The 24,746-nt window shown below is 66.9% G+C and overlaps 1 protein-coding gene across 1 annotated transcript in view; it reads left to right on the top strand.

The window, feature by feature from the left end:
• Positions 1–10,912: 10,912 nt before the first annotated feature.
• RBFOX3 (RNA binding fox-1 homolog 3) overlaps positions 10,913–24,746 on the top strand; it is a 114,734-nt gene continuing 100,900 nt past the window's right edge. The window contains exon 1 of the mRNA XM_070393506.1: positions 10,913–11,040. The gene's annotated coding sequence lies outside the window, so the exon portion shown is untranslated. The remainder of the gene's footprint in view (positions 11,041–24,746) is intronic.

Below are 24,746 nucleotides of genomic sequence, written 5' to 3'. Positions count from 1 at the left end.
TTCAATTCCGGGCCAGGGCACACGCCCAGGGCTCGATCCCCCGTGTGGGGCGTGCAGGAAGCGGCCTATCCATTTCTCTCTCTCATCACTGATGTTTCTCTCCCCCTCTCCCTTCCTCTCTGAAATCAATGAAAACATATTTAAAAGAATTTTTTGAACCATATTTTCTGCAATCACAAAGCCCACTTGTTCGTAAAGGGCACTTTCCTACCTAATGCCTCCCTGCTGGTAGCGCTCCCCTCGCGGCCCCGGTCGCCCTGTCCGTGAGCGTGAGCGTGAGCTAAGGCGGCCGCGAGGAGGAGGCTGCAGGGGCAGACGTGACGGTCCGTCTGAGACACAGTTGAGTGGAAAGGTCACGGAGGGGAACGTCCGGAACATACAGAGCGGTCCGCGGGGACCGCGAGCGCTCTCCGCACAGGCCCATCTGGGAGGCCGCGTGCCGCAGTGCGGACCGAGTTATTTCGGGTGAGTGGGATTACGGGCTATTTTAAATGTTTCTTTTTTTGATGTGCGTAGTGTCTACATTTTCTACCGTGAATGTGTTTTATTTTATAACGAGGACAAAATTATAACCACGGGTCTTGCCAAAAGCGGCTCAGACTCCCCGACCCGAGGGGACCCCGGTCGCCCCTCCGACCCTCAGCACCTCTATGCCCACCCGGGTCCCGGGGCCACACCGAGAGCTGCTCTCCCCACCGGCACGAGACAGGAGTGACCGCAGAGAACCCGTCTGCCCCCTTCCTGGCCGTTCTCTCTCCCAGCCGTGACCCTTCCCGGGCTGGGTTTGCTCAGCCACCGCTGGCCGCGTGCCGTGTGCCGTGAGCCGTGTGCCGTGAGCGGGCGGGGCTGGCCGGTGGCCGCTGGCCAGAGGGAAGCGTGTCCGGGGTGCAGGTGAGTCACGGAGGACAGGATGGTTGACAAAAACCGGCCCAACACGCATCTGCAGGGCCCAGCGGGGCTCGGGGAGGTAGCGCTCTCCCTGGCCTGGCTTCCCGGAGCGTCTGTTGGGGGAGGGGGGGGAGAGGGTGTTTTGCTATGTTTTTAGCCAAATGTGAGAAAGGGAAGAGGGAGGGGGGATGGGGGCCGAGGTCCCCTGGGTGGGGAACAGTGGCCTGGGGGCTGGCCTTCGGGGCTGGGCCGGGGCCAGGCCTCGGAGGGGCCGTCCGCTTTCCGTGTGGGAGAGGCGGTCTCTCCGGCCAGCGCACGCGTGGCTGGACGCAGTGGCTATCCGGCTCCCCCCCAACCCCCCCCCGTGCCTTGACGAGCCCCAGCCACGGTGCCTTCTCCACGCGCAGTGTGCTTGGTCTTCACCGGCGCTTAAAAGTGGGGTGACTCAGGTGCCGGGGATGCTGAGGCTGGAGAGAGAGCCGGAGCCACCAGCTTCCCGCCCGCCTGGGGCCTCCCGGGCCGAAGCGAAGGGCAGGCACCTGTGCGCAGACCTGGGCGCAGGGCTCCCCCCTCCCACAGGGGCAACGCCCAGGAGGCCTGGGGGGGCAGAGCACCCATCAGAATGCCACCCCCACCTCCAATGCAACTCTGCACCACTAACCCCCACGCTGCTTGGAATCCACTGCTAAAAGGGGGCCCCCCGGGGGCTGCTCCTCAGGCTCCCAGGCCCATCCTTTGTGACCCCCAGCTCCGTGCTCACCCCGCCAGGGGGCACACACCTGCCAGAACGCCAGGCTGCTCTGTGATGATTGATCTGGGCTTTATCGCCGTCCCCCCAGCTCCGCCATGGGCACCCCGAGGCCGGACACAGTCTCATTTGTCCCCGAGGCCCGGGCTGTGCAGGCTGGAGTGAGGGGTGAACCCTGGGAGAGACCACCCCCCGTTGCCCGCTCTGGGCGGCTCTCGGTGGGTCCCTGACAGCCTCAGTTCTCCCCGAGTTAGGTTTTGCCTGACACCGTTCTGGCCCCTGGGCTCCATCTGGACTCTGGGATTGGCCTCGTTTGGCGTCCTGTCCCGAGTGACACCGGGTGCTGACCCCACTCCGTGGCACGTTCCCTTCCCGAAAACACAGGGTTAAATGGAGGTCACAGTGCGGCCGCCCAGGGGACACGTGGGGCCTACACGCGGCCATGTCCTAGGGCAGTGATGGCGAACCTATGACACGCGTGTCAGAGGTGACACTCGAACTCATTTTTTGGTTGATTTTTCTTTGTTAAATGGCATGTAAATATATAAAATAGATATCAAAAATATGTCTTTGTTTTACTATGGTTGCAAATATCAGAAAATTTCTGTATGTGACACGGCACCAGAGTTAAGTTAGGGTTTTTCAAAATGCTGACACGCCGAGCTCAAAAGGTTCGCCGTCACTGGCCCAGGGACACGTGTGTACAGACAGGCGGCGGGCGCGTGATGGCAGCAGCCCTCGGGGCGTGAAGTGGGGTCTTAGAGGGAACCATGGGGGGGGTTTGACACTGAGCAGTGTTTTCAGTTCTACCTGCTCACTTCGTCCCCCTCCCCCCGCCCCTGGCTCCCCCGGGGCGGCCCCTCAGCTCCTGCCTTCCTTCTGCAGGTGTGTTCTGAGCGCCTTCCCTGAGGCCCTGAAGCGGGAGTGAGGGCACCGTGGGCGTTAAAAATAGACGCTGCCCCAGTTCTGCCACACCTGTGAGGCCGCAGGTGGGCAGGGGAGGCGAGGGGGGAGCCCGGTGGGCGGGGCTGCGGGTCGGCCTGGCTGCAGTGGGGACAGAGCCTGTGGGGGTGGGGGGGTGCGGGGGTGGGAGGGCCTTGGGCAGGCTCAGCTGGTCTGCAGCCTCTGGGGGAGGTTCTGTCCGCCCCTCCGGCTCCTGCTGGCTGCAGCCCCCAGCCTCACCTGGCCCCTCCCTGCGTGTCCTCTCCTCTTGTAAGGGCCCCATAATATGGGGCCAGGGCCCAGCTACGCCAGCATCACCTCATCTTAACCTACAGCTTTTTAAAAAAATATTTTTTATTGAATTTCAAGAGGAAGAGAGAGGGAGAGAGAAACATCCCTGATGAGAGAGAACCATGGATCGGCTGCCTCCTGCACACCCCCCACTGGGGATGGAGCCCACAACCTGGGCCTGTGCCCTGAGCGGGAATCGGACCGTGACCTCCTGGTTCCTAGGTGGACGTTCAGCCCCTGAGCCTCGCCGGCCGGGCTTCAGCTACACCGTAATCACATCTGCAAAGTCCCTGTTCCCACTAAGGTACCAGGGGTTAGGCCCTCACTTATCGTTCCGGGGCGGGGGGACCAGGGGGGACACACAGTCCAACCCTGCAAACCCCGACTCGGTCCCTGGCGCACTTCTCTTACTGTGGCTGCCGGCGCTCCAGGACCAACTGGGTTCACAGGAATAAAGTCTGCTCATCTGTGCGCACGCACCCCGAGCAGGTTCTTCCGGGGAAGTGGGGAGCGTGGGAGCAGATGGAGGGGCCCTCGGTTTGCAGACGGCGCCGTGTGCACGGCTCAGAGCCTCCTTGGAGGACGGGGTAGGCTCTCACACGCGGGCCAGTGGGGAAGCAGGCACCCCCCCCCCCCCCCAACCACAGATGTGCGAGACCCAGCTGGGCTCGGGGCTGGGAGAGAACGCACGGGACCACCAGGCGCACGAACAGGCCGCCCCGCCCTCCCTTCTCGTCCCTCAGGGGTGGGGCACGTGGGGCCCACGGCCCATAGGAGGCCCTGCCGTCGTCAGGTGGGGCGATGAAGTGTGTGACCGTCTGTCGCAGGCGCACGTTTAGGCTGGGAATTTTGTGAGGCCTGGGGATGCGCAGTGTGCAGAGTGCAGAGCCCGGCCCGGCCTCGAGCTGCTCACTGGTAATGAGAGACCTCAGGCTGGGGACAGCGAAGGCGGGAGGATGGTCGCTGGGAGGCGGAGGCGGGCCGGGCGGTAGCTCAGAGGCTCCGAGAGCAAGTGGGGCAGGTGAGGCGGTCGCCACCGGTTCTTCTCGAGACCAAGGGAGCGTTGGCTCCCGAGTCCTTCCCTGGTGCAACCCCTCGTGGGTGACGCCAACGTGGCTCTATTCCCTCTGCACCGTGGGTCCTGAGCTGAACCCTGGGCCTCTCTGGGGGAGGTGGGGTGTGTGCATGTGTGTGCATGCACGCGTGTTTGTGCATGTGCACATATATTCACACGCACACACGTGTACATGAGCGTATGCACACGTGTGCGCCTCGCTCGGAGGGATGTGCAGGCCCAGGGACACGGGGCTGTCTCCACGCCTCCTTCCGGCTGGACCCCGCCCGGAGGAAGCTGGTCCGTCCCCGGGGCCACACGCACTTGTCAGCCACCCCCTCGGCCTGGCCTCCGTCCTCCCAGACGGCGTCTCCTCCGCATTGTCCAGCGGCCGAGAGCGTCGGTCCGTGGGCCGGTGCGCTGGCGGGTGATGGATCGCGTTCGTCGCCTGCCCGGTGATTAATTCCCGTCACCGTCCCAGCAGCGAGCGGCGAGGAGGGAGAGGGAAGCCACACGCTCCTCTGTGCTGGGAGCGGGCGGGAGTTAGATTTAATTTCTGTTTAATTGTTTCCATAGCTCAGCCCTGCCGACGTCCGGGTAATTTATTTTGCGGGCCTGGGGAGGGGAGGGTCTGCCTGCGGACGCGGTTTAATTACACCTGATCGTCTTATCTCCTTGTAATTACGGCGCTCGCTCCGCGGCCGCTCTGCGCCTCCCGCCGGCACCGGGCGGATCCCTGGCCGACCGGCGGCCGCTGCTCACGGGCTGGAGGGGCCGCGAGCCTGGTGTTCAGTCAGGGCCGCTGAGGGCTTCCTGGCGCCGCTGGTGGGAGCGGGGCAGGACGGAGGGGGTGTCTTCAGAAGGGGACGTTCCCTGACGTTGCCGGTGACGCTGACACGACGGGGAAGTCCCCGAGTGGGCACACAGGCGTCCCCGGCCCTGCCTCTCAGGGCGGCGAGGCTGCCGTGGCCGTCGGCGGGCTTTCCACTGCCCCCTGCCCAGGTGGCCCAGGGCTGTGCCCGCAGGTCCTCGGCGCTGAGTCCTGGCAGCAGCTAGGGAGGCCTGGCCAGGAGGAGGCACCCCCCCCACCTCCCGCACACCCCTCCGCCCCCCAGGGCCCAGCGTGCCTGCCGGCCTGTCTACATTTATCCTGGTGAACGCACGCGGCGTAAATGTACCGTGTAGGCCGTGTTTACGGGCCCAGGGCAGCGGCATTACCCGCATCCACGCTGTGCAGCCGCCAGCCCGTCGGTCTCCAACCTGACATCCGTGCCTGAATCACTCCTTGCTCCCCCCCCGCCCCCCCCCCCCCCCCCCCGGCTCCGTGGGTCTGACTGCTCCGGGGACCGCCCGTGAGTGGGATCGCTCAGCACTGGTCCTCCGTGTCTGGGCATGATGGCTTTGGCGAGGGACACGTGTGTGGGGCAGGAGCCTCTCATTCGGACCCAGGCCTGGCCCCAGGAGAGGCGCCATCAATGCCGTCGGCAGGACACAGGCGGGGAGGGTCCTGCTCGCAGTGACACGGTGGCAGCGACTGACCAGGAGGAAGGCGGGCAGGGCGTGGCGTCGGGGCCACCCACCCAGGCTCCAAGCGCGCAGGGGCCTGGCGGGAGGCAGGCAGAGAGGGGCCCCCAGGGGACAGGCAGGCTTCGGGGTGCAGTTCAGCACGAGACGGCCACGCCCCCCAGGAATGAGTCCTATTACGTGCCCGCTGCAGGGAGTGTCCTCCACGGCGGGGCCACGCCATCACGCCCCCCGCTCGGCGTCCTCTGTCCCACCTGCCCCGCCGCGCACGGCCAGGGAGACCTCGGAGCAGCCCGCGGCCTTGCGCCTGGGCGGCAGGACAGACAGACGGACAAGGCACAGGTCAGCGGCCTGGCTCTGTGGGCCCAGGAGGGAGCTGCAGGGACCTCAGGGCAGGGGCCGCGCGGAGGCCTGCGTCTTGGTTCAATGCCTTCCCTTCCTGCTGGGCCCTAACCCCGTGCGGACGGAGCGTGTCATGCGATGGGATTCTCTTCGTTTGCTGGGTCGGACGTCGGTCACGCGGGGATGCTGGCTGACGCCGCAGCAGCTGACCCTCCCCTGGCTGTCCGGGACGCTCTGGCTGTGGCACGGAGCCTGGGCCCGGGGCTGGTGGGGGGCGGGGGGCGGGGGAGACCTCGACTGAGGTGCTGGAGAGAGCGTCTCAGCTGGAGCCAGGCTTCTGGAAGGAGGAGGGTGACGCGGGCCCGGCCGACTCAGAGCTCCTGGAGTAGGTGTGCGAGCTGGGGCGGTTCTAGAACCTTCCTCGTGGGTCGATGCGGGGTTCAGTGAGGTGCCAGTGCACACTGGTGAGTGCGGTGCCCGGCACGCGTGCGTGGTCACCTGGGCCGTGGCTGAGTGTGCTGAGTGCTGTCTGTACTCTCTCCGCACACACACGGCAGAAGGGTCCGGGGTCACCCGGGTCTCGGGGCCGGCCGGGTCACAGAGCCCTTCGTCCGAGCCCGCACCGCCCTCTGTCACCTTTGTGACTTCCGTCGAGGAGAGAGGGAAGGACGGGATGTTGGGGCGTCGCTGGAGGCCACACGGCACGTAAGGGGCTGCACTGTGGCTGCGAGGCCTGCCCGGCCGCCCTGCGCTGCCCTTCGCTGTGGGCAGGGCCCGTGGGAGCTGGGGCGTGGCCATTGGCCGGGTGTGATGGTGATGGGCTTCCAGCCGGAGTTACTGACTTCAAGGTTGTCTCAGGGTCACCTCCGCTACCTGCCCTTCCCGCCCCAGCCCCTCCCACGAGGGCAGAGCCGTGCCCTGTGGGCCCCTGTGCGGCCTCGTCCTCAGAGCCCTCGTCACGTGCCGGGTTCCTGTGACCACAGACCGAGAGCCTCTTAGGCAGGACTTTGTTTCTAAACCAGTGATGGCGAACCTATGACACGCGTGTCAGAGGTGACATGCAAACGCATTTTTTTGGTTGATTTTTCTTTGTTAAATGGCATTTAAATATATAAAATAGATATCAAAAACATAAGTCTTTGTTTTACTATGGTTGCAAATATCAAAAAATTTCTATATGTGACACGGCACCAGAGTTAAGTTAGGGTTTTTCAAAATGCTGACACACTGAGCTCAAAAGGTTCGCCATCACTGGACTAAATGATCTGCTTCCCAGCACCCAACACGGGCGGTTTAATACCTGGATGAATGGGTGACGTCTCACGCTGTGTGTCAGCCTATGACATGAACACAGCGCCATTTCATCTGTGTGGATACCAGAACATCCGTGTGCCTGCAACGACCCCCCCCACAATCCGCCTGGGGGTTCTGCCCAGCATCCTCAGGAGGGTGCCCCAGCCCCAGGCTCCCTGGCGCCCTCTGCTGCCTGGGCAGGTGTCCTGCGGACCTGGCGCCCTCCCTGAATGGCTATAGTCCTGGCCGAGGCCTCTGCCCGGGAGCGGCCCTGGGCATCGTCGGGAAGGGGTGGGAAGGGCTGTGTCTCTTGGCTCCCAGTGCCCGTGGCCCACGTGGATGTGGCCTTGCCCTGCCTCCCCCTCTGGTTGGGGAGCCACTGCCCGGGGTGCATGGTGGCTGGGGAGGTGGAGCGAGGCCTGCCCCCCCCCCCCGCACCCCCCTGCACCCCCCTGCCAGGCCAGCAAGAGGAAAAAGCCCGAGACAGTGCCACAGCGATGCCCCGCTCTCCTCCCGCCATTAATCACCGCTCCCGGGCGCCGGCTGTGTCTGAGAGGCACAGGGTCCGAGGAGAGCGCGGCGCGCCAGCCTCTGCCGTTAATCTGCTCCCGCGTGACAGGCGCCCGCGGCCGTTAATCACTCGCTGTAATTACAGCCCCGACTCGGTGAATGTTAATAGATGCGCGGCGGAGGGGCCGAGCGCGCACGTGTCCTTCCCCCGTGGCCCCGGACGCCAAGGTCGTGGGACCCGGCAGGCCCAGTGGTGCATAGAAATCAGCATGTCGTCCGCGGGCGGGTGGCCGGCTGCCAGCCGCGGCTGCGCGCCTCGCTCTCACCCACATGGCCTGCACGCTGGCCAGACCCGGGCGTGGTGCCCTGTGGGCCACCCTGCCGGCCAGGGGTCCCCGGGTCAGAGCTGAGTCCCCTGGGGCCACGAGGACCCCCGGGCCCGCCCGGAGCACGCCCACGGGCCTCCTGCCAGCGGGGCGGCTTTCCGTGAACCTCCGTCCACACCTGGCAGTTCTGGGGCTCCGTCCTCAGCTGGGACGTAGCTGGCTCTGCCCCCGGGTGCGTGAGGCCCCTCCGCCACCATCAGGGGCCGGCGGGGGGGGGGGGTGTGTGTGGACGCCCCCTTCGTGTCTCGGCGTTTCTCCGATTGTAAAGTCACATGTGCTCATTGGAAACTTCTAGCAAATGCCTCCTTTCCTGGGCTTTGGCCCAACCGGAGGGTCAGAAGGGGTTTTGCTGACGACCTCGTGCTGTGCCACCTGCTCAGCTGGGGAAATGGAGGCGCGAGGGGCTGGAGAGGCAGCTCCGTGGAAGCACAGGCCGCACCTGGCTCCTGCAGACAGCGTGGGGGTGAGGCCCCGGGCGGCGTAGGGGTGAGGCCCCGGATGGCGTGGGGGTGAGGCCGGCCAGGCTCCGGCGGCCCGTCCCAGATGCCCCTCTGCCGCGGGGACCCGTGGTGTGAAGGGAGTTGGGGCTGGGAGCCAGGGTGCGATGGACAGAAGCATCGCGACACCTGAAGTGTCCCTCCATTGAGGCCGCTGGCGCCTCCCGAGTGGGCGGGGCTTCCTTAACGTCTCCGGTGGCAGCAGGAGGTGGCCGGACTGCCCAGGAGTTGTCCCAGGCTCAGCCCTGCCCGGCGGGCTCCCGGGATGGCGTGCGGGTGGGAACCTCTGCAGACGTTTGCTCCTCCACACGCAGGGCCCTGGGCGGGTCTCCGCTCCCGCTGGGCAGCGGGCGGGGGCAGCGGGGAAGGTCAGGCACGGCTCCCCTCCCTGCCTGGCCCGTTTCTCCTCTGGACCCGCCATTTCCTCCCGCCGAGGCTTGCTGACTGGCGAGGTGATCCCTGCCCCCAGCTTCCCGACCGGGACAGACGGGACGGAGTGAGGGCCGGAGTCCCGCTCAGCGCCCGGTCCTTGCTGCCCTGACTCGGCCTCACCCCGCCCGGGGCTCAGGCCGCGGGTTGCTGTCCGAGAGGCTCTGGCCGGGCCGAGCTGCTGGAACGGGGGGCTGCTGGCTCCCTCCTGGAAGCCAAGATGGGCCAGGACGCGAGGTCACCCGGGCCAGCTTCCTGCCCAGCGGGCACCTGCTCCCCAGCTCCCCAGACAGATGGCCACACAGTGCTCCTCGCCCGCCCCGTGATTGGTGGCTTAGTGATCCGGGAGCCCGGGGGCAACGGAGAGCCCTGGACCTGTTCCCTGTCCTCTGAAGGGTCCTGCAGCCACTCCCACACCCACCTCCTCCTCCTCCCTGCCCCATGCGGCTCCGTGGAGGCAGCCACGGCACAGACGTCGGGCAGGGTCTGCAGGAACCGAGTCTCGGTGCCCTCTTGCCTCATCCGGTTTCCCTGTCCTTCCTCCAGGCCCTCTTACCGGTTCCAACCCGTGGCTGCTGGTGACCAGAGCCCAGCAGGGGCCTCCTCTGCCGGACGGCGGTCCGTGTCCACACCCAGAGACAGGGCAGGAGGCGGGGGAGGAGAGGGAGGCGGGCTGCGCTGGCCCTCACTTGCCCGTCCACCCTCGTCTGCCCGTCCGCACCAGCTTCTGCACCTGCAGCCTTTAGGGGGCCCGTCCCTGCTGGAAGGGGGGCAGGCTCTGGTTATCTGCTGGGCGGCTGACGGGGGCAATGTGCTCCAGGGGGCAGGTGTGCCGCCCCTGCACTGCTCTGTGTGCCCACCTGTCCACACCGCAACCCCGTGGGCCCTGTGCTCGTCCCTGCCTGGTGCAACAGAGGCCCCGGCGTGGACTCCGGGCCCTGTGCCAGGCGTGCAGGGGCCAGCGCGGGGGTCAGGGGTGAGGACGCTTTCCGTGTCGTCTCCGGGCATGAGAGCTGACGGGCAACGGTCCGGACGGAGGCCTTGGGGGCACGCGTGGCTGTGGCCTTCCTGCCCCTGCAGGTGGGCCCCTGGGACGGGTCTCCCAGCCCCGAGCGTGGGCGCTTCGGCGTCATGGCCCGATTGCTGCTTCTTTGCAGACGTGGATGGGGCTGCTGTCGCCGACCCCGCCATGGGCGCGCCCAGGAGCCGTGGGGACGAGATCTCTTTGACTCGAGATCTGTGGTCCGTCCGGGCGACGGTTTCTCTGTCATCAAAACATCGAGTCGTTTCTGCACGGAGCTGTCGAGGTCTTAGGAGTTCCGATGGCGTGGGCCCCGAGTGACCCCCAAACTGAGATAGGAGCTTTCGTGTTTCTCCAGCGGTTCCTCGATTGGGGGGTGGGGGGGACTGAGGCCCCTGGCGGGTGATGCCATGAGGGCAGGTGACCCCAGGCTCAGGAGTCCGAGGCGGGAGAGGGCTGGGCAAGGTCATCAGCTCCTCCCCCTGCCTCCATGGCGGTCACATGCAAGTCACCAGGAAGGTGTCCACGCACCTCCACATGGTGATGCTGTCCCCAAGGGCTCCCAGATGGGGGGAGGGTGAGGCAAGGGGCAGACAGGCATCAGGCTGACGCTCTGTGAGCCCCTGAGGCCACACACGGAGGCCAGAGGTTGGCATCCCTATGCCCAGGTCACCAGGACCTCAAGCTCTGGGGCCTCCTCCCTCACTTCAGGGGTGAGGGCCCCCCAGTAACTTGGGGCGGGGGGGCTCCCAGGAGGGCTGTGCCTGGGCGTGGCACTGGAAGAAGGGCCTGGGCTGGGTGTGTTGGGCGTGGTCCGGCCGAGGGCGTGGCAGGGCCTGGGGATTGGGGGGATGAGGGGTGGGGGGGCTGCTTGCAGGGTTTGCTTCATATCAAACAGACCTCTGCTCCCAAGGCGCTCAGCTCAGCGTTTTCCTTTTCTTCTCCTTCAGGTGGGAGGCAGCGGCCTTCTCTGAGCTCTGAGCCTCTTCCTGCCGACACCTATCCCCAGCCACCTGCCACCGCCACCGCCACTGCCACTGTCCACCCCCAGGCAGTTCCGGAGGGACCGTGGGGCCTCCCAGGGCCCGGAGAACAGAGCGCACCTGCCCCGCCAGGTAAGGCTGCGGCCGCCATGCCTGTGCTGAGCTGCCGTTCGTGATGGACACGGTTCACGGGCCCTTCTCTTCGCTCCGGGACCACAGGCGTTCAGCTGCGTCAGGGCACAGACCGTGGGCCGTGGCTCCAGGGCATCGGCAGGTCCCCGGGGATGTGTCGGGGGACTTGTGAGGAGTGGCTGCTCCCTGTGCCCCGAAATCCGCCAGCCCGGCCGCGGAGGAGCTCAGCGGGGCGGAGGGGGCCAGGGTGTGGTGCCCACTGACTGGTGTCGGCACAAATCGCCAGAGGCCAGGGCGGGCCTGACCGTCCCCTGCTCCTGGGCCCGGTGACGCCTTTGTCGGCTCAGAGGGCCGGGTGCTCGCCCGTGCCACCTCGTGTGGGGCTGCCCTCCCCTCCGGCAGTGACAGCGGAGCTGGTGGCAGACCCAGGCCCACACGCCTCCAGCCCCTTGTGCTTCTGACCCCCTGGCTATGAACTGGAGGGTGCCCACGCCCCTCATTTTCGATCATTTCTAGAAAGACCCGTGGAACCCACGGGAGCTCCGCCCAGGGCTCTGGTTTCACTACGAAGGGGACGAAGGGCAGGCCTGGGAGGCCCGTGTGGAGCCGCTCCCGTGGTCAGCACACGTCACCATCCCCCACGCGGCGTGGTGGGCAGGTGGAGGGCATCCTAGCTGTGCACGGGCACCCGCGGCGGTCACCCGCACCCCAACATCCAAACCCGCCTGTCTGCCCTGGGACGGACCCACGCGTGGCGCCGTGCGACTTCCCGCCAGTCACCTGGAGTGATCCGCCTCCCGCGCCATCCATCGCGCCGCCCGGTCGGCATCCAGGCGCTCCCGGTGGCCGTGGCGGTGGCGATGGTGATGGCGGGGAAGGGAGAGCGGGGCTTTATGTGGTTACACGGAGCCAAGGGGATCTCCCCACACTCGGGCGGATGCATTCCTGCCGCTTCGGGAGTCTGGCTGCCGCTGGTGGGACACGTGCCCCACCTGAGAGATGCCACGGCTCCTCCCTCCCTCGGGGCCCTGCCTGCTGCCCCCAGCGAGACCGGAGCTTGGTGACCGAGTCCTTCTAGAAACACCTGGCTCCTGCCCCCTGGCTACATGCATTTGGAGAAGATTCAGGAAGAGTGCTGAGACCAGCTTCAGCCCCCCCCCCCGCCCCCTCTCCCGCCCCCCCCCCCCCATTTCTATAAATTCGAGGCGGCTGGACCAGCTCCTCATGGCTCTCCACACCCACGGCTGTCCGCCCTCCCGGCTGTCCGCGCCCCCAGCCCTCCACGCCGCCTCCGGACGCTCCTGGCTGCCCACACGGACGGCCCGGACCCCGCGGGCACTGTGACCTTTCGTGCCGTCTGCGTTTGGCGTCTTCCCGTCCCGTCCTGGCCCCGCGTGGGTGGGTGGAGGTAAAGCTGCTCGTTGGCGCTGGGGGGACGTTTTCTTAGAAACAGGAGGTGGCCAGTGCTCTTCCTTGGTGACTCCTGGGCACCGAGGCCCAGTGACAGGGCTGCAGCGCGTCCCCGTCCCCGTCCCCGTCCCCGTCCCCGACCCTGTCCCCGTCCCCGTCCCCGACCCCGTCCCCGTCCTTGTCCCTGTCCCCGACCCCGCCTGGCGCTGCCCAATTAGAGCCTGTTAGTCACCAGGTGTTGGAGCATTAGGAGCAATTAAGGTGAGAGTTTGCAGAGGCACTGGAAGCGCTGGCTGCTCCCCAGATGGGAGGGGTGAGGAGAGGCCACACCCACAGGGTCTCATCAGAGCCGCCGCAGTAGGAGGGGCCTGTGGGCGGGGCCCCAATCCAGGTGCCTGGGGGGGTGTCAGGGGCTGCCACACAGGACCACTGATGGGGGGCAGCGGCCCTAAAACAATAGAGACTTATTCTCTCCTGATCCTGGAGGTGGGGAGTCCGGAACCCGGGCCCACTCCCTCTGGGACCCGGGGGGTCACCTGCATCGCTGCCACCCCTGGCGGGTAGGGGTGTCCGTGCAGTCTGCCTCTCTAATCGTGGGACCTCCTCACCTCTGTGTCTGTGTCCCCCCTGCCTGTGTCCACATTCCCCCCGGAAGGACAGCAGCCGTGGGGTCAGGGCCCGCCCACTGCAGGAGGCCCTCACCTGAGCTCTGAGCCCTCAGCAAAGACCCCAAGTCCAAATAGAGCCCCGCCTGCAGGGGTTGAGGGTCGGGACCTGCTCCTCTGCTTTCTGAGGACACTGCTACCCACTCTCGCCTTCGAGACTGTCAGGGAGGCCCGGCCGGCGTGGCTCCGTGGTTGAGCATCGACCTAGGAACCAGGAGGTCAGGGTTCCATCCCCGGTCAGGGCACACGTCTGGGTTGTGGGCTCGGTCCCCAGTGTGGGGTGTGCAGGAGGCAGCCAATCCATGGTTCTCTCTCATCATTGATGGTTCTCTCTCTCTCTCCTCCTCCTCTCTGAAATCAATAAAAATGTATTAAAAATACCGTCAGAGAGGAAGATGAGAGGAAGGGTGACCTCTGCATGACCCCCACTGTTCCCCTCCAGTGTCCCCCTCCCCCCGGTACCGACCTCATCCAGACCCTGGGACGCTCACAGGGACGGCCCCCGCCGGTCATCCTGCAGACGGCGCCTGGAGACTCAGTGGGTTTTTCTCGAAAGGCCCCGAGGGCGGGTGATGGGCCTCCCTGGAGGTGGACGCTGGTCTCGCTGGTCTCGCTGGTCTCGCTGGTCTCGCGGCCCCACGGGCACCCGGCCGGGCCCCTCGACGCGATGCCCTAGAATCCTCTCCGCGGTCTCCTCCGCGGACACCTGGGCCGGAGGTGACCCCCACGGCGGGCAGAGGGGCCGGGAGGACGTTACGGGTCGGCAGGAAACTGTTTATCTGGTTTGCGAGGCGCCCTGAGGATTCCCAGGCCCGGCGCTTTCAAAGGCATCTGTGTTCTGTGGGCAGAGAAGAGAAAGCGCGTGTCAGCAAACGCCGGGGATAAAAATGGAATTAGACGTGGAGTCAAGGTGAGCCTGCCTGTGTGTGTGTGGGGGGGGGGCTGGAGGGGAGGCAGCACGGGGGGCAGAACAGCCATCTCTCTCCTCGAGAGGGGCGGGGTGCACCAGTGACCTTGGCTCCCGGGGACGCTGAGCAAAGGCGGGGGTCAGAGGGCAGGATGCGCTGGGTGCGGCGCCTGCAGCTGCCGAGGGCTGACCGGGATGTCGACCTGGTGGAGGGACCGGGAACCGCTCACCGAGTTCACACAGACCTATGGTCCGGGTCTGGGGGGAGGATGTTAATGAAGTGGGTGTCGCCCAGGCCCTGCCCTCCGTCCTCTGCCCAGGAGCCCTGGAAGGTGCGTGAAGCCGGCAGCGGCCGCCGCTCTGCATTCCCCGCCATCGACCGCCCTCCTGGTCCCGGGTCCCCTTCACCCGTCTCCTGTCCCCACGTGGCTTCCTTAAGGGCACGGGCTCCACACATAGTAGGTTTCTGGACCTCGCTTTAGCCGTCTCCCTCGAAATGCTTCCTCAGGCCCGGCCGGCGGGCTCAGTGGCTGAGCGTCGGCCTATAAGCCAGGAGTCACGGTTCCACCCCCGGCCAGCGCACCTGCCTGGGTTGAGGGCTCGATCCCCAGTGGGAGGCGTGCAGGCTGAGTCTCTCTCATCAGTGATGTGTCTTTCTCTCGTTCCCTCTCCCTTCCTTTCCGAGATCAATAAAAGCTATTGAACGTTGCCTCTTGTTTGTGAGCCAGCACGGCATTGGCTTGGTCGTTATTCTAGAAGATTCTGTGGCTCACAACGTCCCCCAGGCAAGGACAGACTGGCTTTTAAATGATTTAGTATCTCACCGGGCCTCGCAGGCTCTTTGCAAAATGCTTGGCTGTCTCTTCCCCGGAGCCCGCGCCCGGCCTCGGGCTCTGCCCGCACCCCGACCGCCCCCACCACCCAGGAGCGTGGCACTGGGTGGGCCACCCCCGCGGGAGACCGAGCATCCTCCCAGCTGGCGTTGCAGGGCCGCGGGGACCCTGGACGCGCCTGCATGTGGCAGACAGAGAAGCTGGCGTGCTTCGCCCGGGCGGGCACAGGCTCACCGTCTGTCTGGGAAGCAGTGGATGCGGCCGGTTTGCCTCGTTTTCGGAGTCGGAGGGAAGGGCTGGTTATCATTTTTCTCAGCGTGACGGTGCCCCCAGGGCTGGAGCCCAGGCAGCTGTGCTCGGCCGGGAGCGGGGGGCGGGGGGCGCGGCTTGTCCCGGAGGCCCACAGCTTCCCACGGGCGGTGGCTTTCTCTCCTGGGTAGGGAAGTGGGGTGTGTCACCCACATGGCGGCCCAAGGGGCTCGTGAAACCCGTGCCCTAGGGCGAGAGGATGGAGGCTGGGCCAGAGCGCGGTTCCACCTGCCACGGGCACACCTGGGGGCGGCACACACAGGAGAGGGGGCCGCTGGGGCCGAGAACCCAGAGCCCCCCCGCCACGCGCTCGGGTGGGAAGCTTGGGGAGCGCCCTTCTAATTTGGAAGCTCTGGTTCCCGGGAGACGTGGGGGCGCCCCGACTTTGCTCGGAGCCAGGCCGCCCGGTCCACCTGGAGGAGGAGAGCTCCGAGGGACGTCCCGTCTCCGCAGGCGTCCTGTTCAGAGGCCCGGACCCCATGTCCACCCCCAGGGCAGGCGGGCGGGCGGGCGGGCGGGCGAGAGGCCAGGGCGGGGGAGGGGGACACCCATGGAGGGACGCCCTTCCCTTGCCGAGGGTCCTGGGGCGGGTCCCCTCTGTTCAGAGGCCCGGACCCCATGTCCACCCCCAGGGCAGGCGGGCGGGCGGGCGGGCGGGTGAGAGGCCAGGGCGGGGGAGGGGGACACCCATGGAGGGACGCCCTTCCCTTGCCGAGGGTCCTGGGGCGGGTCCCCTCCGGAGGAGGTGCCGGCCTTGGCCGCTTCCGCTAGTTAGCATGCGGCGAGCGTGGCGCGGGGCGATGTAGATCTCCCTGCGTGCGCGCCTGCATGTCAATGCGGGTAGGTGCCGTCCTGATGGATGGCAATTAGCGTTTTCTAACGGGAACAGCTGTTCCGATTGCCAGGAGGCTGGTACCGCACGCCCACACGCCGTCTGCTCGCCGGGCAGGGCCGGAGGGAGCTCCGGGCCGCCCTCCAGGCCCCAGCGGCGGGGACCCGACAGGACTGCGGGCGGTTGTTTCTGGAGGAGAGAAAAATAATAATAAAGACGTTCGCGGGGCATAAATAGTTCATGCTGCTTATTATGGGCTGAGCGTTCTCACGGAGGAGCAGCCGGGCTTCTAGGGGCGCGAACAAAGGCAGGAGGCGGGGAGCACAGTGCCAGCTCCCATGCGGGGTGGGGGGACCCCAGAGGCCGCGGTCACGGTGACTTGAACCAGTTTGGGGTTCAGAAGCACAGAGGACGGAGGAGGGGGACAGGGAAGGGGAATGAGGGAGACTCGGGAGGGTTCTGCTCAAGGCTGGCTCGTTGGGCACGGCCCTTGGTGCCTCCTGACGGCACGGTGGGCGGGGCTCGGAGCTGGGCCAGCCCTGCCTCCCCCCCCTCACTACCGGGGGCCACATGCACTGGCTGAGCCCCAAGGCTGTGCAATTGGGGGAGCAACCGTCCAGCGTCCCTGGGCTCCGCACAGGGTGGGAGGCACAGTGCCCGGGTGGTGCCCAGCGCATCGCCGAGGCTGGGTGGCACCGGCCAGCTCGTCCTTGGCTGTCGGGGGGCGGGAAGGCGGGTCCTGGCCTCGGCGTGCCTGCTCCTGGCCTCGCTCCTCGCTCCTCGGGCAACCACGATGGCCGCTCTGAGTGCCCGTCCAGGACGTCAGACACATGCTCGCTCTCTCTTTCCCTTTTTGGCTTCTTAGAGCAAAACCATTTGTTTGTTTTCTTGCTATAAAAAGAGCCGCCTCCCTCCCATCCTGCCCTCCCTCCCTCTCCCAGGCACATGGTAACCAGCTTGCGGCCTCCCCCGGCGCCCGCACCTCGCACGCCGCCTGCAGGCAGCTGTCCGCGGGGGACTGTGCCGGTCCTCCGACCGCCCGACAGATGTACCCGCATTAATTGGGGCCGGCAGCCTCCTCTGTGGGCAGGGACCCCCCCTCTGCCAGGCGTCTCTGTGTTCCTGTTCCTTTTATTTTGAATTTTTGTTTTAATTGACTTCAGAGAGGAAGGAAGAGGGAGAGATAGAAACATCCATGACGAGAGAGAATCATGGATCGGCTGCCTCCTGCACGCCCCACACTGGGGATCGAGCCTGCAGCCCGGGCCTGTGCCTGACCTCCTGGTTCCTAGGTTGACGCTCAGCCCTGAGCCAGCAGCCGGGCCATGTTCCTGTTCTTGGACCCATTGTCGGTCTTGGTGGCGTTTTCCCCAAACCCGAGGGCGGTGGCGCGGCCCCTGGGGCAGGAGTGTGGCCCACCCACGACGAGGTCCCTCCTCCGCTCCATCTCGGACATCCCTGCAGTGCCCCCGCTGCTTGGAAGTGCTTTGAGGAGAGGAAGGAGGCTTGTGGGGGCGAAGGGGGAGGTTTTGCGCCGCCGCCGCTCGCTGAGGGGTCTTGTGCTCTCCGTGCGTCCCATCCGGATGTCCTGGTCTGAGTCCAGCAACGCAGGAGTGGCGTTCCGTCACCGTGGCTGCCAGGGCCTCAGGGTTAACCGGGAGGAGACTGGCTTGCAGAGCAGCCCTGGGGAAAGGCCTGGGTGCTGCTGCCTGTGCAGTGGCGGCTGTGGCAGCTGTGGCTGTGGCTGCTGTGGCCGTGGCAGCTGTGGCTGTGGCTGCTGTGGCCGTGGCAGCTGTGGCTGTGGCTGTGGCAATAGCAGAATGCTAAGAGAGGCCTCGCCCTGCCTCCTGCCCTCCCCGGAGCGCGTGGGCTGAGCGCCTGCGGCAGCGGCAGCGGCAGAGGTCAGCCATCCGCTAGGGCAGGGGAGTCTGGGAGTCTCAGTGGGGCCAGCGGGTCAGGCGTGGCCCTGCCTCGGAAGCAGTGCTTTCCCACGCGTGTCCCTCGGTGCTTTCCCTCTGTCGCCGGCCGGCGTGGTCGGTCAGAGCCCGTGTTTGACTTGGTGTCGGGGTTGCTCCACCTCAGCACGTTGACCTCGGGGCAGGGTCCATTCCTGGTGGTGGGGGCCGTCCTGGGCATGGAGGGTGCTGAGCAGCACCCCTGGCCTCCTCTTCCCGTCGCCCTACACCAGGGGAGCACACCAGCCCTTCCTGGGGGCACAGCCAGTCTCCAAACGCTGGGCTCGCAGAGGTGACACCGCTGTCCTCACGAGGCCATGAGCAGCCTGGCCTGTGGCCTGCGTCAGGGGCCCGTGTGGGGCAGCTGCCGTGTGTGCAAACGTGTGCACTGTGGGTGTGCTGAGATGTGTGAGGGCCTGTGGGTGTATGCAGGAGTCTGTGTGGCAGCTGCCGTGTGTGCAAACGTGTGCAGAGTGTGGGTGTGCTGGGGCGTGTGCAGGAGTGGGGGGTGTGTGCATGGCCTCCTCCCCCCCACTCCCAGCCTGCGCCCCTCCCGAGGGGCCTGGGGAACAGCCACAGGGCAGGGCGGTGCCCTCTCTGCCGGGGGCTCCAGCGGAAGGAGATCTTCGCTGCTTATAGGACGCGGTCTGCCCGCCCCTGGGCCCCTGCTCAGGTGTGTGGCTGATGGAGACCAGGTACAAGGGGCAGGGCCTGAGGGAGACTCCGGGTGAGCACTCTGAGGACTGAGAACCACTGTTCCTTTCGCTCAGCTGGGGCCGCCAACCTGCTCACCGGAAATAGCGCCCACTGGCCTGGCCCTGAGCCAGGCAGGGCTTTAGCCGCCAGTGGTTCTTTGAAACTGCAGAGCCCCCCCCGTGCCCCCCGAGGCTGGTGATGATGGGCAGAGACCCCCCGAGGCTGGTGATGACGGGCAGAGACCCCCCCCGAGGCTGGTGATGACGGGCAGAGACCCCCCCGAGGCTGGTGATGACGGGCAGAGACCCCCCCGAGGCTGGTGATGACGGGCAGGGACCCCCCCGAGGCTGGTGATGACGGGCAGGGACCCCCCCGAGGCTGGTGATGACGGGCAGGGACCCCCCCGAGGCTGGTGATGACGGGCAGGGACCCCCCCGAGGCTGGTGATGACGGGCAGGGACCCCCCCGAGGCTGGTGATGACGGGCAGGGACCCCCCCGAGGCTGGTGATGACGGGCAGGGACCCCCCCGAGGCTGGTGATGACGGGCAGAGACCCCCCCGAGGCTGGTGATGACGGGCAGAGACCCCCCCGAGGCTGGTGATGACGGGCAGAGACCCCCCCGAGGCTGGTGATGACGGGCAGAGACCCCCCCGAGGCTGGTGATGATGGGCAGAGACCCCCCGAGGCTGGTGATGACGGGCAGAGACCCCCCCGAGGCTGGTGATGACGGACAGAGACCCCCCGAGGCTGGTGATGATGGACAGAGACCCCCCCGAGGCTGGTGATGATGGGCAGGGGTGTTGGCATCGCGGGTCAGCCGGGTACTCGGGAGGAGCGGGTCTGGGGGTTCAGGCTCAGGCTCCCACGATCTCGTGGAGACACTCCGGTCCCCTGAGCCTCCCCTTTGTCATCTCTCCCCAGGAGGCGCCTGCCTTCCTGTCCTCACGCCTGCCCGCCCCTGGAGCGTCCTGCTTACTCATGTCGGGCTCAAGGTCACCAGGGACTGAAGAGTTAGGTCGGGACGGAGCGCAGGCTCACTGTCCCTCCTCACTGGCTAACCAGGTGTGTGTGTGTGTGTGTGTGTGTGTGTGTGCGCGCGCGCAGAGTGTGTGTGCATGTATGCATGTGTGCGCACAGGAATGCACACGCATGTGTGTGCAGTGTGAGCACATATGTGCAGTGTGAGCGTTGCATGTGTATCTGCGCACACATGTGCAGCGTGAGCATGCATGTGCACGCATGTGTGGATGCTCACACATGTATGGCATGTACTTATATATGCACATGCTCATACACTTGTATACATGCTCAGACGTGCACTGTACATTTGTGCACACACGTGTAAAGATGAAGGAGAGCCCAGACCTCCTGGAAACCTCTCAGTGCCCTGGCCCGTCCCCTCCGACACCGTCATTGCCGCTGCCCGCTGGAGGGGCCGTGGGCAAAGGAGAGGAGACGTGAAATAACCGCCAGGTTGGCAGCGTTCCCGCTTTGATCAAAAATCAATGACACGACAGAGCGATTCCACTCCGTCTCCCTTAAACAGTGTCCCCGCGTGAGAGCCGGCGGGGGGGCGCCCGGCCAGAGGGGGGTGCCTGGGCCCAGCCCTGTGAGCTGCCGGCTGCTGGCCCACCCCCCCAACACCCTCTCACCTCAGCCATCAGAGCGGGATTTACGGCCGGGCCGTGCCGCCTGCGCCCGCTCCTCCAGCTCCGTTCCCGCATCCATCACGGCTGCCGGCGCCAGCGGGACAGTTAATCACGCGGGCTTTCCACCCTGTCACCCGGCTCTGCTGGGAGAAATGTGAACCGTAAAATTAAAATCCCGGGACTCGGGAATCGGGGAGAAAGAGATTTCCCTGCGGGCGCCCCCCTCCCCCTTTCCCCCAGCCCCCCCTCCCCCCTTCCCCCCAGCCACACACACACCAGGATCCCGAGCAGCAGGCCCCACCCGAATGCATTTCCTCCTCCTGCCCCTGCAGGAGGGTTCCAGGCCAGGCCTCCGGATGCCCCCACCTGCCCCGCTCCCTGCTCCTGCCCCAGAGCCAGGCCTTCGGGAGGGAAGACAGGTGACCGCCTGGCTGACCTGAGAGGCAGGAGGGGGCACCTGGGGGGCGGGGGCGGGTCTGACTGGCATCTGACTGCGGGGAGGGCAGGTCCCAGCACACGAGCCGCCTCTCGGGCACCTGGATGCCGCGCCCGCCCGCCCGGCCCGCCGGCCCCTGCGGTCCTGGGCCAGGCCCGGGGATATGGGCGGCCCCGGCGGGAGTGGCCCGCGTCTGTGCAGCAACACGCGTGTGGGCCGAATTTCCCGGCCGTTTCTGGAGACCCAAGCAAAACTGAGTGGCTTCTGGGCGGGGACGCGTGGGCCTCGCTGCGGTCACTTGACCCTGGAGAGCAGGGGCCGGGTCACCCCAGGCCCTGCTGTGAAAGACGGGGCGTCCTTTATTTCATGTTTAATGTTATTTTGTGGAGGAGCTGGGGAGAGGGGGCGAGGGAGATAGGACGGGAAGCGCAGTGTGGGGCCAGGGCCCTGAGTCGGGGGCCAGCAGCAGAGAGGGGACGCCCGGGGGTGGTGTGTGTATGTGTGTGTATGTGTGTGCACACAGGCATGTGCACGTGTGTGTGTGCAGAAGGATGGGTGTGGCAGGCGCCGGGACAAATGTTTTTCCAGACCCTTGAGGGCAAGGCACCCAGGCCAGCTGCCTCCTGAGGACCCCCCGCACCCCAGGACAGGAGACCCAGGTTTCAGGGGTGCAGCCGGACGTCTGCCTGGGTGGGGGTGTTTGGGGGTGGACTGCTCGAGAGGCCCCCAGGAACCTGCTTCTGTGCCCGGAGCCCAGCGACGGCCGTGCGGGAGGGTGACAGCGATTGGCAGCTCCCGTGGGAGGTGCCGGGGCTCCTCGCCCGCCCGGCGCTGCCCGCGCTCATCATTTATTTAACCGCCTCTTTGTGATTCTGGAGGAGTCGCGGGAGACAAGGGAGGTGGAGGGGCACAGAGGCCCCATCCCCGGAGGGCGCTCTGAGGGAGCAGTATTCACCCCGGCAGCTGTCAGTCGAGGCCAGGCCCCTCCCAGGCCTTGGGCACGGGCCCTGGTCATGGCAGACCTCGGGGGACAGGGACGCCCCGACTCCAGGGAGGCCTGTGGGGGGCAGACAGCTGCAGGGGTGATGCTGGAAACGGAGGGCAGGGGCTCCAATGCCCTGAGCTCCCCGAGGCCCCTGTGAGGAGGGAGTGGCCAGCGGGGGGGGAGGGGGCCACAGAGTCACAAACCAGCCTCGTGTGGCCGTGGCTCCGGGGCCTTCGTGTCTAACAGGGCTTCTCCCCAAGAGCAGGGACGGGGCCAGCGAGGACCCTCCTGCCGCCCCAGGAGGCCAGGCGTCACGGGGCCCTGGATGGGGGTCCACCAGGGGTCCGAGAGCGTGACCTTCACAAACGGACCGCAGCTTCGGGCAGGGCAGAGGCCTGCCTGGCCCGCTCGCAGGCCCCCTCTTCCTCTGGGCGCGCCCGGGCCACCTGCACGTGTCAGAATAACCCTCCCTCCCCGCTGCCCCCCCAGAGGGCTGCTGCCCGAATGTCCCCCCCAGCACCAGGCCCCGGTCTCCACGCGGGCAGTGCCCACACGGGCAGATGCCCAGCGGCTGCCTGCTGCGAGAGCAGCCGCCCACATTCCCGGGAGACCCATCTGCCGTGTACCCGCCAGGCGAGGAGAACGCTGCGCAGGCCGGGGGGTGGGGGTGGGGTGGGGGGGAGGGGCATGGCCAGGGGAGAGCGTGGCCGCCACTTCTCGCTTCAGAGCGTCAGCGTCCCCGGACGCCCCCCGGCCGGTCCCCGGGGCGGGGGTGCAGGTGTGACTGGCTGTGGGAGTTTCCCTCCACAATCCTGTCTGGCTTGGGACGGTGTCACATGGTCTGTACCCCCAGTACACGGGGCGGGCGGGGCGTGGGAGAGGCAGGGACGGGGGGGCAGGAGAAGGCCCTGGGGAGGGAGTGGGGGCTCCGGGCTGAGCCGCGTGGGGCGCCGGAGCTGCCGGCGAGGACGGTGCACAGGCTGAGCTGACGGAGGGGCCGGGGCCGCGGGGAGGGCAGGCCGCTGTGGCCGCTGTGGCCGGCGCTGGCTGAACCTCGTCCTGAATGGACGGGGGTAACCCAGCCGCCCCAGGAGGTGGGCGTTGTCCCCTCCCTCCTACAGAGCGGCCGGGAGGCAGCCGGAGGGACGCCGCCGAGGTCACAGGCTGGTGTGTGACCCGAGGCCTCGGTGATGAGCCACCGCCGGGGACGGGCGCTGAGCTCAGAGCCGGCTTCCCCAGGGCCGAGGAGGGCGAAGGCGCCGCACATCTTCCCCACGCGGGGCTGCCAGGTCCTCCCCCCGCTTCCCGCCCGGGAGCGGGGTGTGTCTCCCCCTGCGGAGAGGTGCCCTCTGTCCCCAGGTGAGGGTGGACGCAGAGGTGCCCTCGGCCCCTGGCAGGTGGACGCAGGTGCCTTCCGAGTCCGCATGCGTGTTCCTCGGCGGGACCGGGTCTGGGGGGAGCGGACGGCCATCCTCCGAGGGTCACTGTTTCCCAGGTCCCCTGACCCCATGCCCAAGGCCCCTCTCGCGGGAAGCAGTCCTCCCCCATCAGTGCTCCCACGTGGGATGCAGGCCCCGAAGCTCCGGTTCCCATGGATTTGAAGCGGCGGGAATCCAACCCGCTCTGTCCTAAGTCAGATGCAGGCGGCATCGGGCCCTTTGCCCCCGAGGCTAGTCCCCTGGACTGAGTCGGCCACCAGGACGGGGGTGCTGGGCCGAGGGCGCGGTCCTCCAGGAGCGTCAGGCAGGAGCTGCGCTGACGGGGGGTGGGGTGGGGGGCGAGCTGTCCGTCTTCTGTGGGTTTGTCTGCAAAGCTGCAGCCCACCGCCCGCAGCTGCCCGCTCTGACCAGGTGGCTCTTCCTGCTGCACGGGGCCCGGGGCCACCTCTGCTCCCCTGACCCCCCGTGGCCCCAGAGAACCCGGTTCCACTGTGCGCCTGGCTTCCCCAGGTGTCTCGGGCGCCCCCAGCCTCTCCCAGCATGGTGAGCTGCCTGGCCCTGCCCACTCCCCACCCCTCAGTCCTAACCCCGCACGCAGCACCCCTGCCCGCGGGCAGGAGAGCGCCACCAAGATGCTCCCCTCTAGTCGCCAAGGTCCCCGGAGGCCGAGATCCCCCGAGGACAGGGGCGCCTTTATGTCCTCTGCCTGCGCGGTCTGCCCGGCCACGGACAGACGTGACTCAGTGGCACGCTTAGGGGCAGGAGGCGCGTGGCCTGGGGAGAGGGGCAGGTGGTGGGATTTGGGCCCTGATGGAGTCAGCAGAACCTGGTTCGTTCCGTGGCCGTCGGCCTGGACAAGCCTGGACTTTCTCACCTGGCAGCTGGGCCGTGGGGGCCCCTAGGTCCCCATCATTTGTCCCAGTCGCCTCTTGCTGTGCGACAACCACCTGGTGAGTCAGCGGCTTAAAAGGGTGACCACGTACGGTCGGCCTCCACTTGCGAATCTGGCCACTTGCCGACCCTGATTTGTGACCCCAAAGCAACACCGAGGGCGGGAGGGCGTGCGGATGTGGCGGAGCCCGGCGCCGGCTCTGGCTCGGGCAGGAGGGGACGCTGCCTCCTCGGTCAGCGCGGCTGTGAGCCGCCGGCTACCCCGCACCCTGGTCTGTGCGTTTTGGTGCTTTCTGGGGTTGACTTTGATGTTTACGATGGCCCTGAGCTCAGCGCTGGGGTGCTGTCCCGTGTCCCTGAGCGGGAGGCTGTGCTGTGCCCCCCCCGCCCCCCAGGAAGCACGTGGTTGGATGAGCTCCGTTCAGGCAGAGCGCGGTGCTGCCGCCCCTCGTCATTAACGAGCCCACAGCAGGGAGTACGCAGCGGCTTTAAGCAGAAGCGTGTGCGGGAGACCAGGTGTTGGTCGGCCGACAGGTGTGACCAGGGCCCCGGAGGCCCCTGGGGCGACGGGTCAGGCCTCGCTGACGACTTTCTAGAGCAGGGGCGGGGGACGTCCGGCCGCGGGCCGTGGAAGGCGCGTGACATCACCTGGTCTGGGCCGGCCAAGGCTTTGGGGCGAGTTAATGACATGTTTGACC

Source organism: Myotis yumanensis, unplaced genomic scaffold (assembly GCF_028538775.1).
Source record: "Myotis yumanensis isolate MYYU_CA2020_CCGP unplaced genomic scaffold, mMyoYum1.0.hap1 SCAF_16, whole genome shotgun sequence".
Taxonomy (NCBI): domain Eukaryota; kingdom Metazoa; phylum Chordata; class Mammalia; order Chiroptera; family Vespertilionidae; genus Myotis; species Myotis yumanensis.
The sequence above is the reverse complement of the archived record's forward strand: the minus strand, read 5'-3'. Positions and strand labels throughout refer to the sequence as shown.